General features: G+C 39.9%; 1 protein-coding gene across 2 annotated transcripts in view; it reads left to right on the plus strand.

Annotated features, from left to right (window-relative positions):
• jak2a (Janus kinase 2a) overlaps positions 1-13,554 on the plus strand; it is a 92,270-nt gene that overhangs the window by 14,742 nt on the left and 63,974 nt on the right. The window contains exon 1 of one of the 2 annotated variants that reach the window (XM_017685086.2): positions 6,480-6,700. The exons of the other annotated variant lie outside the window; for it this stretch is intronic. The gene's annotated coding sequence lies outside the window, so the exon portion shown is untranslated. Of the gene's footprint in view, positions 1-6,479; positions 6,701-13,554 lie in introns of those variants that run through there. 2 annotated transcript variants of the gene reach the window in all.

Raw genomic sequence — 13,554 nt, forward strand, 5'->3', positions numbered from 1 at the left:
GAATAATTTGCCTTACGATTTGGTCAGGAAAATTCAGACGGACAAACCAGAACACGCCCTGGAGAATAAGAGGTTTATTATTAGCCATGATAGAATTCCTCATCCCTGACCGTGTCAGTGCTTTGAAGATTAAACTGTGTATCATCCTGTGGCTTGTTTTCTCTGAAATGTCGTTCAGTCACCCTTTAAGAAGTCAGACCACTGTTTAGTTTAAAGCAGATGCCGGATGTCTTTGAGGTGGTTATTGTTGACAGACGTCGGCTGAATTGGGGAATATGTAGGGAGAGCCCCGCTGTGCTGTTTTCTTCACCACATTAATACTAATAGGCGCTGCTGCGAGTATATTTTCCGTGTATGGCTGTGGTTCGCTGGAATCCGCTATATGTCCGTTCTCTCAATCACCTACGCTCGTAGCAAAAAAGGCTGTTTACAGTACCGAGGAAATCCCGTGGAAAAGCCAACCTTGGCTCCCTGAATAACGTTTTCATGGATGGTCCTGTAGAGAACTACTTTTAGAGACGAGATGTGTGAGTGTAGAGAACCTCCGCACAATGTCAAGGTTCTAGGACGAACCCATGAATTGGTTTCGATTCTTTACCTCCTTTATGTATTCAAAGGTTCTGCACAGCCACGAGTCTTCTTCTCTCAAAGAACCTTTCTGGCACTTTGTTTTGAAGAGAGTTGGTGTGGAACCCTTGAAAAAGCGGATTTAATTCTGGATCATTTGTTTCAGTTTTTGATTTGAACTTGGGCTACGTTTACACAGCAGGGAAAAGTGGCCCGAATCGGATTTTCTCACCAAATCCGATTTTTTTCCTTGGCTGTTCACACTGTCTTTTAAATCTGATCTGTATGCGACATCAGTCTGAACAGATCAGCTCCTAAACCGACCCAATGCGCAAAAGAACAGAGCTTCACAAGGCGGAGGTAAACAGTCGTGACGGCCAGTGAACGCCTGTCGCTCCGGGACAGTTCACCGTGAAAAGGGCCCAGGATTCGGGCTTCTTCATTCCAAACCTCTTCAAACTCGGCGCGGCTGCGATGAGTCTCCTCTATTTTTGTTTGGTCCGGAAACATCAGCCTAAATGTTTGAGTCTTAGCAGTGCGAAATGATGGACCTGACGTAAAAGTCGCATGAATTCCGATCTGGCTGTTCAGACGCATTGAGTCGCATTGCCGCAGATCGGATTCGGATCGGATTTCAGTACCACATATGAAAGCGTCTCGATTCAGAACTGGAAATGTCAGATTCCGTGTGTTTATCTGTTCACGCTGACACACAGATGACGCATCCGTGTCACATATTTGGGGGTTTGAGCCGCTTTTACCCGCTGTGTAAACATTCATGCCGAGTCCTGACTTTAATGTGAGGATTCTCTTGGACTCAGCATGTTTGTTCATGTGTGTGTTCCTTCAATGACGACTTTTTCATGTGACACATACTTAATCACTAACTGCCTTTTGGAGAATTGATCATGAGTAATCAAGTAATCCATCATTCTGTATCTTACACTCAGGCCTGTCTCAGTGAGAGAACTTGGAGAAACCAGCCAGGACCGTCTTATGTTTCCACCTACGTTACGCATGTGCTCTGCATTCTTTTGATCATTTTGATCAAAATTCATTTACTTTTGATGGATTATACATGTTATATCTTCATTTATGTGTGTGTGTGTGTGTGTGTGTGTGTGTGTGTGTGTGTGTATATTTACTCTTTCACTTTCTATTACTGGACGAAAGAAGCTTCATGCTGGGTTTGTTGGCTCACATTCAAAACACAGTTCACACCCCAATGCAAACTAGGAGTGAAACGATTGTTTGGCTTGGTCGACTAAAATCGACAGCCAGATTAGTTGTCAGCTAATTTAATAGTTTCATAATTTAATAGTGCTCACTATACACCATTAGAAATGAAGGTTCTGTGCAAGAACATTTTCCCTTCATCAAGGAGCAAACAGTGTAAATGTTCCCTCAGAGCTCCAGCAGTGGTTCTAAGGTCTGATGGTGGAGCTTAAATCAGTTCCTCCAGGTGAAAAGTTGGTATTTGTTCCTTTTCATAACCGAATGTTTTAAATCAGAGCAGTAGAGTAAAAGCCTGGAGGCGAGGCGGGGTGTGTGGAGTCAGTCCAGCTTAGAACAGATCATTTCAGTGGATTATGGTTCAGTGATGTTCCCTGACTGAAGGGACTGAGATGTGCCCTTGAGGGGACCCCCCAGTGACAAGAGGGGTCCTGCCCCGGTGACAGTTTAGTACCTTTATTTCTGAGAATGTAGAGTTAACAAAAGCACAAAGGCAGCCTTTGGGAACGAAATTCTCAAAAGAGTGGGAGTGTTTCATGCTAAACGTTCCCATCATGGGCTGGAGGTCAGGGAACAAGCCTCGTGACCGGAAGGTCGCCGGTTCGATCCCCAGAGCCGACAGCACATGACTGAGGTGTCCTTGAGCAAGACACCTAACCCCCAACTGCTCCCCGGGCGCTGCGGATTGGGCTGCCCTCCGCTCCGGGCAAGTGTGCTCACTGCCCCCTAGTGTGTGTGTGTTCACTAGTGTGTATGTGGTGTTTCACTTCACGGACGGGTTAAATGCGGAGGTGGAATTTCCCCGTTGTGGGACTAATAAGGTCGGTTGTGCTGCTTGTGAAGCCGGTCCTCAGCTGGCATGGGACGCATAAAAACACCCACATCTGGAACTGTTATTGATCATATTGCACAGGGAAAAGTGCATTTCACATATCAGAAGCCTGTGCTGTTTCACTAAGGGTATCGGCAAATAATTGCTTAAAGCAAGTGATCAGCTTTGGTCACATGTTTAGGTTTAACTGATATTTCAAACCAGGTTTAGATGTTGTGTTTATGGCTCTCTGGAAGAGCAGAACTAGTCCCATTTTGACATCTTACACGTGTTCATGTATTTATGTGTAAATTAACAAGGTTTATTCCTTTGCTTCTTAATTCTTTGCTGCTGTAACACTGTAAATTCCCCCACCGTGGGACTAATAAAGGATCGTCTTATCAACGTTGGCAAATATGCGCTGTAGAAAATCTTTGATCTTGCCGTGGAAAAGATTCAGGAGACCAGGGTTGCAGAAATTATAATGGTTTTATTAAAGGAGCGCTGACATACCTGCCTTAGTCTCACCCCAGTCAGAACAGCAGCTCAGACGCACAGCTTTTATGCTATGCAATTGACCCCCCACCCCCTGTAGAGTCATTCAGACCAGAGTGGGAACGTTTGAATCCAGTCGTAAAAGCCTTGCTGTGTTCTGCCCCAGGACATCGTCTTCAGGGGGTGTTTTAAGGCCATTTGGAGTAGAAATGGAACAGAAATGGATGTGGCTTCTTAAACCCTTCAGCGTTAATACGGTTTAACAATGAAAAACAATTCAAACAAAGGAAAATAAACAGAAAAGTAGAAAATACATCAAAATAAAACCGTTCCTAACTGTACGTAAGGAATATAGATATCGACATCAGCCCGCGCTTCCCATGCAGTGCGGCCTCAATAATGAGCCCTGTAAAGTGCGCCTGCTAAACTGAGGTTTGTGGATTGGACAGAACTTGGGATGTAGAGGAGTTCAAATGAGGCCTTTAGAGCTTCTGTAATTGTTAACTCATGCCTTAAATGTTTTCGATTGGATGTGCAACCTCAGTGCCATTTAACCCTCACAGGTTACAGCAGGTACTATTTGGGCGGTGGGTCATTCTCAGCACTGCAGTAACACTGACAGGGTGGTGGTGTGTTAGTGTGTGTTGTGCTGGTCTGAGTGGATCAGACAGTTTTTAAACACCTCAGTGTCGCTGCTGGACTGAGAACAGTCCACCAACCAGAAATATCCAGCCAGCAGCGTCCTGTGACCACTGATGAAGGACTAGAGGATGACCAACACAAACTGTGCAGCAGCAGATGAGCTGTCGTCTCTGACTTTACATCTACAAGGTGGACTGACAAGGTAGGAGAGTCTAATAGAGTGGACAGTGAGTGGACACAGTGTTTAAAAACTCCAGCAGCACTGCTGTGCCTGATCCACTCGCACCAGCGCAACACACACTAACACACCACCACCACATCAGTGTCACTGCAGTGCTGAGAATGACCCACCACCCAAACAGTACCTGCTCTATGAGGGTCCACGGAGGTCCTGACCACTGAAGAACAGGGTAACAGAGCATCAGAGAAACTGTAGAACTACAAACTGTCCAACACAAGCCACCTCAGTGCCGTGTAAACGGGAGGCCGTTTGGCTTCAGTGGGTCGTTTACATGCCTGCATGTAAATTACTGTGAAATTACAAAAATGAGTCATTAATGGGGGAAAACTCCACAGAAGGTTCTGAGTGAAGACAGCGCAGCGTGAATTATACGGTGGTGTGGTTAAGTTACTGGTTACTGGTTGTGGAAACCAGATGTTCTTTTGCGCAGCCAGAACTCTGTGTCCCTGCTGCTTGTGCTGTTTTAACCATGTCAAAACAAACATTGAGCCAACAAAACATTTACAGCCTTTGGCAGTGTCTCTCTTCACTCTGTAAAGATGGGCAACGTGGCAAATGTGTAACATGTCAATAGTTCAGAAAGTTTCCACAATACACAATATGACACAGTATTTCTTCTTTTCCAGCAAATGTTAAGCTGGAACAGAGAAAGTCATTCCACGTGAATCCACGTGAAAATTTCACGCACTGCACTAAAGCCAAGTACAAGACTGATTGTGCTCTGTTTGTTCATGCAGTTGAGAAGTATTGATAGGATCCTTGATATTCTAAGAAAAGCTTTTTCTGACGTAATTTATCACAGTAATGATAAATACTGTCATGTGTCCTGGCCCTACTTTTAGTTTTGAACATGTGCCTGCTGAGGGGTTGCAACCAGCATATGCATATGTGTGTGTATGCATGTGTGTGTGTATATATATATATATATATATATATATATATATATATATATATATATATATATACACACACCACACACACTCACTCACAGGCCACTTTATTAGGTACACCTTGCTAGTAAAAGGTTGGACCCCTTTTGCCTTCAGAACTGTCTTAATTCTTCGTGTCAGACTTTCAACAAGGTGTTGGAAACGTTCCTCAGAGATTCTGGTTGGTTATTTGAGTTCCTGTTGTCTTTCTATCATCTGGAACCAGTCTGCCCGTTCTCCTCTGACCCCTCACATCAACACCAATGTATGCATTGTTGGATATTTCCTCACTCACTGGATGTTTCCTCTTTTTCGGACCGTTCTCTGTAAACCCTAGAGATGGTTGAGCGTGAAAATCCCAGCAGATCAGCAGTTTCTGAAATACTCAGACCAGCCCGTCTGAGTTTTTCTGTTCTCAAGTTCTGCTCCATCCACTAGCAGAAAAAATAAAACCCATTCAGAGCTTTGAGTGCGGCGATTGTGTCACTTCCATTGTCGTTCACACAACACCCGATTACTGCAAACTGATAACACAGAAGCAGTTTCTGAGAGTGTGATGGACGCAGAACCCACGCCGTTACCTGTTCAGCTGCTCTCAGCAAAAAAAAAAAATATATGCATTAATGCAGCTTCCTCGTGACCCACTTATCTTCACACTGCGGCCCACAGTTTCAAAACCACTGTTTTAAGTGATGTGATATGATCGCTGGTGCATAATGACCTCAGAGGTGCTTTTGCGTGTTAAACATTTGGCAATAAGTTCATGCGTTTTATTCAAGTAGAAATGAATTTGGACGCTTTTCCAGTTCCATTCTTAACCTTTTCAACTCCTCGGGACCACCGGTGGCTCCAAAACACACTTAGTCATATTCATAACGTTCATATTCCATAAGCTCCATTCAGAAGCTGGGCGTCGTGTGAGGCTGTAGCTCTTCTCTCCAGTCTAATAGACGGTGACGTCATTTTAAACCCTTATAATAAAAGAAGCTGAACTTTGTTTTTCTACTGAAAGTCGACCCGTTTTTCCCCAAATCTGGGCTCTAAACTATAAACAGACGGCGTCTCTTCAGTGATCTGATCTGGAAACATCACTTTTAGAGAACAACACAAAGAGCGGCGGAGACTTTTGGCCTTCAGCGGTGAATTGTGAGCATGTAGTGATGTGTGGAGATCATAAAACACACGTTCTGCTCATTTGAGGAGCTTTTACAAAAAATAAATAAATAAAACTCAAAAACACATTTATTTCATGCAGTTAGTGAATAATTCGCCTTATGATTTGGTCACGAATATTCAGACGGACAAATCCAAATATACCCTGGAGATTAAGAGTGCTTATGTTTTTTTGGTTTTTTTTTTAAACACACTCGTACACACACACACACACGCACACACACGCGCACACACACACGTTTTCATTTCCTGTTTCTGCAGTTCTGAAGTCACACCACAGAAGCCACAGGGTGACCAACCGAAGTGCAGCGACAGAGCGTGACGTAACAGCAGAAAGGGGCGTGGGGCTTTTCTGCTGGGTTCCTTCTGCTTTTCAGCTTTTTAACTCACAAACGGAAGGGAAAACCCCAGCCGCCGCACCGTCTCCATCAACAAACGAGCACGGGAAGTGTCGGACGCACACAATTGGCGTAAATTCAGTGATATTTGCTGTTAATGTCATGATTTCACCAATTCTAGCTATGATTTCTTCACCTCAGCGCCGCTGGTCATAGTCATGCAATGCTCCTGGCTTTGACTGGCAGAAGGACCCGGGGCTCCTGTGTGGAGGTAAAATCTGCATCTTTATCATTTCGTTTGGGTGTGTGCTTCATGAGGCTTAGGTTTGGGCGTGCTCACGAGTGGGTTTGAGCAGCAGGCCGATGACTCTAGTGGTGGTCAAAGTTTGGGAGACGTGTGAGGATGTGAACGTTAAAGCTTGGTTGATTGTATTCAGCCGTGGGTTGATTTGGACCGTTTGGGATTTTTTGTGGTGAAATGCGCTTTTCTTTGTATATTTGAGTTCCAGGCATTCGTGTACAGCTGATTTATGAGCTGCCGACGTTCAGAAACTGGGCTCTGTGGTGCCTGCAGCTCACTGCCGCTGCCGTTCGTGCATCAGACTGGAAACCCATGGGTCTCTACTCACATGTTTATATCAGATTCACATGTAAATCTAAACGGTTATTTTCACCTGAGAGCCAGTCTATGTACAGTTTTTATGAATGAGGCCTTTGGTTCATTAAAAGCAGTCAGTCTTGTTTACACAACTACAAACAAAATGACACAGTTTTGCATGTTTTGCATCACCTCAGACTGTAAATGCCGAGATGGGAATTAACCGTCTGCATATCTCTGTTGTCGGAAGAAAACCTCGTATCTCCAAAACGGTCACTTTACAGGAGAAGGAAAAAACCTACTTTACTTTTAATGGAAGTCAATGGAACCAGAGTTTTCCTCAAGTCGTTCTGGGACGTTTTTTTTTGGTCTGTTCATCATGAAATGTACACACAATGTAAAGGACAAGAGGCATTTTCAAATCATGCCATACTTTGAGAATAAAGTTGTAATATCTTGAGAATAAAGTCATAATATCTTGAGAATAAAGGCATAATATCTTGAGATAAAAGTCGTAATATTTTGAGAATAAAGTCGTATTATCTTGAGATAAAAGTCATAATATCTTGAGATAAAAGTCGTAATATCTTGAGAATAAAGTCATAATATCTTGAGAATAAAGTGATAATATCTTGAGATAAAAGTCGTAATATGTTGAGAATAAAGTCATAATATCTTGAGAATAAAGTGATAATATCTTGAGATAAAAGTCGTAATATGTTGAGAATAAAGTCATAATATCTTGAGAATAAAGTCATAATATCTTGAGAATAAAGTGATAATATGTTGAGATAAAAGTCGTAATATGTTGAGAATAAAGTCATAATATCTTGAGATAAAAGTCGTATTATCTTGAGAATAAAGTCGTAATATCTTGAGAATAAAGTGATAATATCTTGAGATAAAAGTCGTAATATGTTGAGAATAAAGTCATAATATCTTGAGAATAAAGTCATAATATCTTGAGATAAAAGTTGTAATATCTTGAGAATAAAGTCGTAATATCTTGAGATAAAAGTCGTAATATTTTGAGAATAATCATTTTTAGATGTTTTCTATGCAGCGAACAATAAGCCGTAGTATATGCACATACGAAAGGCCTTAAAGACGGTGAAAGAATAATCAGTGAGGTTAATGATGCTAACTGTGAATGAAAGTGAGTATCTGGCAGTAAACAATATGCAAATATGAATATGTTAATTGTTGATAGCCAATGGAATTTGTAGCACGTTTGTTTCAGCTGGGTGATTATTCTTATCTTATGTAACGTCTTGCTGGCTGGACATTGGGAGTCCGTCACATTCAGCTGCATGTCCCTGCATTGGTCATAGTAAAATGGATCAGCAGGTGGAGTTGGAGCGTTCTGGGTGCTGCCGTGTTTCCTATCACTGTATAAAACAGTGAACTGTGATAGTTTCTGAATGAGGCTTTGCACATATTTAAAAGGTGATTCACGTCGTTGTGGAGACACTAATTACTGATTTGTTTCAGTGGGTTGACAGTAAAGATCTTTTACTAAAAATGGTGCTAATGATAGTTGATTTTCAACTGTGTTAGAATTAGAATATAATATTCCTATATCAAAGTAAAACTGATAAAAATCAAAGGTTCCTGGTTTTGGTGGCTCTATAATCAGTTAGTAAAGTTTGTTTATCTGTACACGAACATTGTTTGTCCCTTCCTCCGTTCATTTGTTGTTTCATCCATACATTTGTTAGTTCCGTCCCTTTGGTCGTCTGTTCGTGCGCAAAGTTTTATCATCCAGTCACATAAATCTGCTTAGTGATTTTGGCTCTGTGTGAGTTGTGGAGCAGGCTGGGAGTGTGGGATGGAGAGCTGTTGGTCAAGCTGCTCAATGGCCACACCAACACGGTTCTCAGACAGGTCTGACCAGCAGCTTTTAGGCCGTGTTTACGGCGGCGTTTTAGGGCCACTGTTCATCAAATAAAAGTAGTAGACTTTGAGAATAAAGTCTTAATATTTAGAGAAAAAAGTTGTAATATTTAAAAAAAAAAGTAATATTTTGAGATAAAGGTCGAAATATCTTGAGATAAAAGTTGTAATATTTTGAGAATAAAGTCGTAATATCTTGAGATAAAAGTCATAATATCTTGAGATAAAAGTCATATCTTGAGATAAAAGTCGTAATATTTTGAGAATAAAGTCGTAATATCTTGAGATAAAAGTCATAATATCTTGAGATAAAAGTCGTAATATTTTGAGATAAAAGTCGTAATATTTTGAGAATAAAGTCGTAATATCTTGAGATAAAAGTCGTAATATTTTGAGATAAAAGTCGTACTTTTTCAAGGAAAAAAGTCTTAATGTTTTGAGGATAAAGTGGGCTGACTGTTGGGGGGCTGCCATAACGCATTGGGGTCTCGGTTGCTGGAGTTCCACTCACTCCTGTCTCTTTGTGGATCTTTATGATGGTCATTGTCAGTGTCTCACTGTACGTACACAGGTGTAGCCCCGATAGCCGTGTAGACGACCCTGCCTGCGATTCTCCTTCAAATAAACAGACGGTTTCCTGCGAGTCCGTCTGGCTCTTGATTCTAGATAAACCGTTTCCTGCTCAGCTGTTTCGTTTACTAATAACAGGCTGGACAGGGAGGCTCCACCAACTCGGTGCCCCAGTTTAACACGAGGGGGGGCTGCCTTCGCTTTGTAAAACCTTTGGTCACAATATTGCAACATTTCTTGGAATTAATGCCGCTTTAACATTGTAATTCTTATTAATTTATTCGTTGTAATACGACTTTTTATCTCGTGATATTACGACTTTTTATCTCGTGATATTACGACTTTTTATCTCGTGATATTACGACTTTTTATCTCGTGATATTACGACTTTGTTCTCTAGATAGTACGACTTTTTTCTCAAAGTATTACACCTTTTTTCTTGAAATATTACGACTTTATTCTCGAAATTTCATACTGTACGACTTTTTTCTTAAAATATTGTAACTTTATTCTCAAACTGTAGAATTATTTTTGGTAACAGTGGCCCCAAAACACCGTCACACATGTTGTATCAAATTTCTGTTTTATTTTTTCAAATAAATAAATTTTATTTGTTCAATATAACATTCAAGATTAGTGTCATACAAACATTTGAATGTTTTACTCTGTGTTCCTTCAGGCTTTAAAGATTCATGTTTAAAGACTTGGTGTACACACAACTCAACACGTGGTAAAGAGCCCTAGATGGAGAGATGAAAGACAGATCTATGGACCCTGAAAAAGTAGCAGCTGGAAAGAATATACAAAGAGATGTGTGGCGTTACAGTGAGAAAAGTCCAGGCTGCAAATCTGGTCTAATCTAGTGGATGAACTGAATGTTACCTTTGTTTTTGTATTGTTTGAAGACTTGTATGTGAATTATATTTCAGGTGAGGTTCACTTTGTATAACCAGCCATAGGATTTGACAGGTGACCGATTCTAGTCGCATCGGAAGGTCTTTTAATGGGATTCAGAGCTTTATTACAGGACACTAGTGGTCTCTAATGGTAACCTTTCAGCCAGTTCACACTGAAAGCAACGCTAATTAATATCCTGTAGAATTTCTAGATTTATGTTCATTTTACTAATAACATTCGAATTGACTCCTTAAGCTTCACGCGTTCCTTTTCTCAGGCCTTTAACTTAATAACGAGTCAGTTATGTTCTATAAAGTTACTGGATATAAACAGCAGGACAACAGTGTACATACAAATGAGCATGAAGGGTTAAAAAGTCGTTCAGTCAAATAAAAAGGTTAAAGTTAATAACTAATAATGAATGAATGACTAATAGCAGCCAAGTAGCTCTGTACAAATATTGCATTTGCATAGAGTAGCTTCACTTTCAGGATCCCATTCCTTATTTTTACCCCTACCCCTTGTTTTGGAGTGTCACCCTCACCCCTTGGAATGGCGTTATAAGGGGTAATGGTTGAAATCTTGCCTTACGAAATGGGAAAACCTCAAATTTAAAAAAAAAACCCAACAAAAACAAAAAACATCACTTCATTATCAGCTACCAGCGCTGCTCTGTAGGCAACCCTGCCCGTCTGCAGGGACAGCAGAGGAGGGGAAAGTTCAGCTCCTCACTGCTGGGCTTAGGGCATCATACGCCTTCAAAGAGGGGGGCAGTTATTTATTATCACCCCCCCACTAATTCTTCAGTGATGTGAAGCTGACGTCAGATTCTCCAGATTCTCGTTCGAATTTTCCCGTTCCACCTTAAATGGTGCAGCAGTTGCATTCTGGCACTTCAGGCGTCAGAACTGCCGGACTATTTAAGGTGGAACGGGAAAGTTAGCTAGCCAGCTCATGAAACATTAGCATGCTGTTAGTGATTTTTAATGCTTGCCATGAAGAAAAAGACCAAAATCCACTGAAACGACGTTACAGTGGTTATTTCTAATTATATTTAATTAAATATATTGTGATATTTAATTTTGGAAAATTCTCACATTTCACGGCCTCTTTGGTCGCTCACGCTGCCATCCTGCCGTTTTTTTCCTCTCTTTCTCATAACACTTTTGGAGTCTCTGAAAAATCTCACTTTGGCGGGCCATAAAGCCGCAACACTTCGCCCTCTATTCCAACAAAAATTGGGACTCTAACCCTAAACGTGAACGTGCAAAACAGAGGGCTAGGGGTTTGGTCGTAGGGGGCAAGGGGTGAAATGGGATTGGGCCTCAGTTCGTGTTAGTAACGTTAGATTTGGGATCAGGCTGTTCCTTTGAGCCCTTAAGTGCCTGTGTTAATTCCAGGTTGATTGTTGTTAGTCAGGGCAGCTCTTTGCTGATCACGTTGGCGTGTTTGGTGAAGTTATTTGTTTGTCTGTTTGTCTTTCTGTGCTTCAGTCTGCACAGGTTTAACCACAGACAGCCAGAGGTGATGCATGCAAAACCTGTCTCTGCTGTGGATGGAAATTTCTGGGCAGACTGCTGTGCAGAAACGCTCAAGTTTAAACTGCCCCGTCCGTCAGAGCGAAGTTCAGCTGATTTACTGTGTCTGTCATCATCAGGCCTCGCAGGAAAAAAAAATAAATCACATTTATTAACTCGCACTGAAAGCTGGAAGGCATGGAAGAGCTATGTAACTCTCTCTCTCTCTCTCTCTCTCTCTCTCTCTCTCTCTCTCTCTCTCTCTTCCCCCCTCTCCCCCTCATTTTCTTTCTCTGCTCTTTTCCTCCTCATTTTTATTCATCTTAGCCTTGAAATGACTGTCACAAGCTACGTTACTATTCATAAAAACTAGTTATTTGTACACAGTTATATTAGTAAAGTGCTTCAGTGCACTGACTCTAACAGCTACTTAAGTATACTTAGAAGTAGTAAACTATTAAGTACTTTTTAAGACACGTTTCTAAGTCTACTTATATACACTAGTTACTATTAAGCTGCTTAATTGTACACGTTATTTGTAAATTGTTAAAGTAACTAATTACTGTTACTAGTCACTACTTGTGTACACCAGTTATTATTGATAAACTACTTCAGTATGCTAGTTGTTGTTAGTATACTACTTAAGTACACTAATTATTATGAATAGTAACTAGTAATAAAGGTACTTAGAAAGCAAATACCCAGTTAATATTAGTTTATCGCTTCTATTGATTACATAGACAATATTTATTTCACTTAAGGATGCAGTTGTTATCAGTAAATTACTTTAAATACACTAGTCATTTTGAGTATACTAATTTAAGTACATTAGTCATTTTCAGTCAACTAATTTAAGTACACTGATCATTTTCAGTATACTAATTTAAGTACATTAGTCATTTTCAGTATACTAATTTAAGTACACTATTTTCAGTATACTAATTTAAGTACACTAATTATTTTGAGTATACTATTTTAAGTACACTTGTCATTTTCAGTAAACTAATTTAAGTACACTATTTTCAGTATACTAATTTAAGTACACTAATTATTTTGAGTATACTAATTTAAGTACACTTGTCATTTTCAGTAAACTAATTTAAGTACACTATTTTCAGTATACTAATTTAAGTACACTGATCATTTTCAGTATACTAATTTAAGTACACTAGTCATTTTCAGTAAACTAATTTAAGTACACTATTTTCAGTATACTAATTTAAGTACACTGATCATTTTCAGTATACTAATTTAAGTACACTGATCATTTTCAGTCAACTAATTTAAGTACACTAGTCATTTTCAGTATACTAATTTAAGTACACTGATCATTTTCAGTATACTAATTTAAGTACACTGATCATTTTCAGTATACTAATTTAAGTACACTAGTCATTTTCAGTATACTAATTTAAGTACACTGTTTTGAGTATACTAATTTAAGTACACTGATCATTTTCAGTATACTAATTTAAGTACCATGATCATTTTCAGTATGCTAATTTAAGTACACTGATTATTTTCAGTATACTAATTTAAGTACACTATTTTGAGTATACTAATTTAAGTACACTATTTTGAGTATACTAATTTAAGTACACTGATCATTTTCAGTATACTAATTTAAGTACACTAATCATTTTGAGTATA

The sequence above is a fragment of the Pygocentrus nattereri genome, chromosome 16 (genome assembly GCF_015220715.1).
Source record: "Pygocentrus nattereri isolate fPygNat1 chromosome 16, fPygNat1.pri, whole genome shotgun sequence".
Classification (NCBI taxonomy): domain Eukaryota; kingdom Metazoa; phylum Chordata; class Actinopteri; order Characiformes; family Serrasalmidae; genus Pygocentrus; species Pygocentrus nattereri.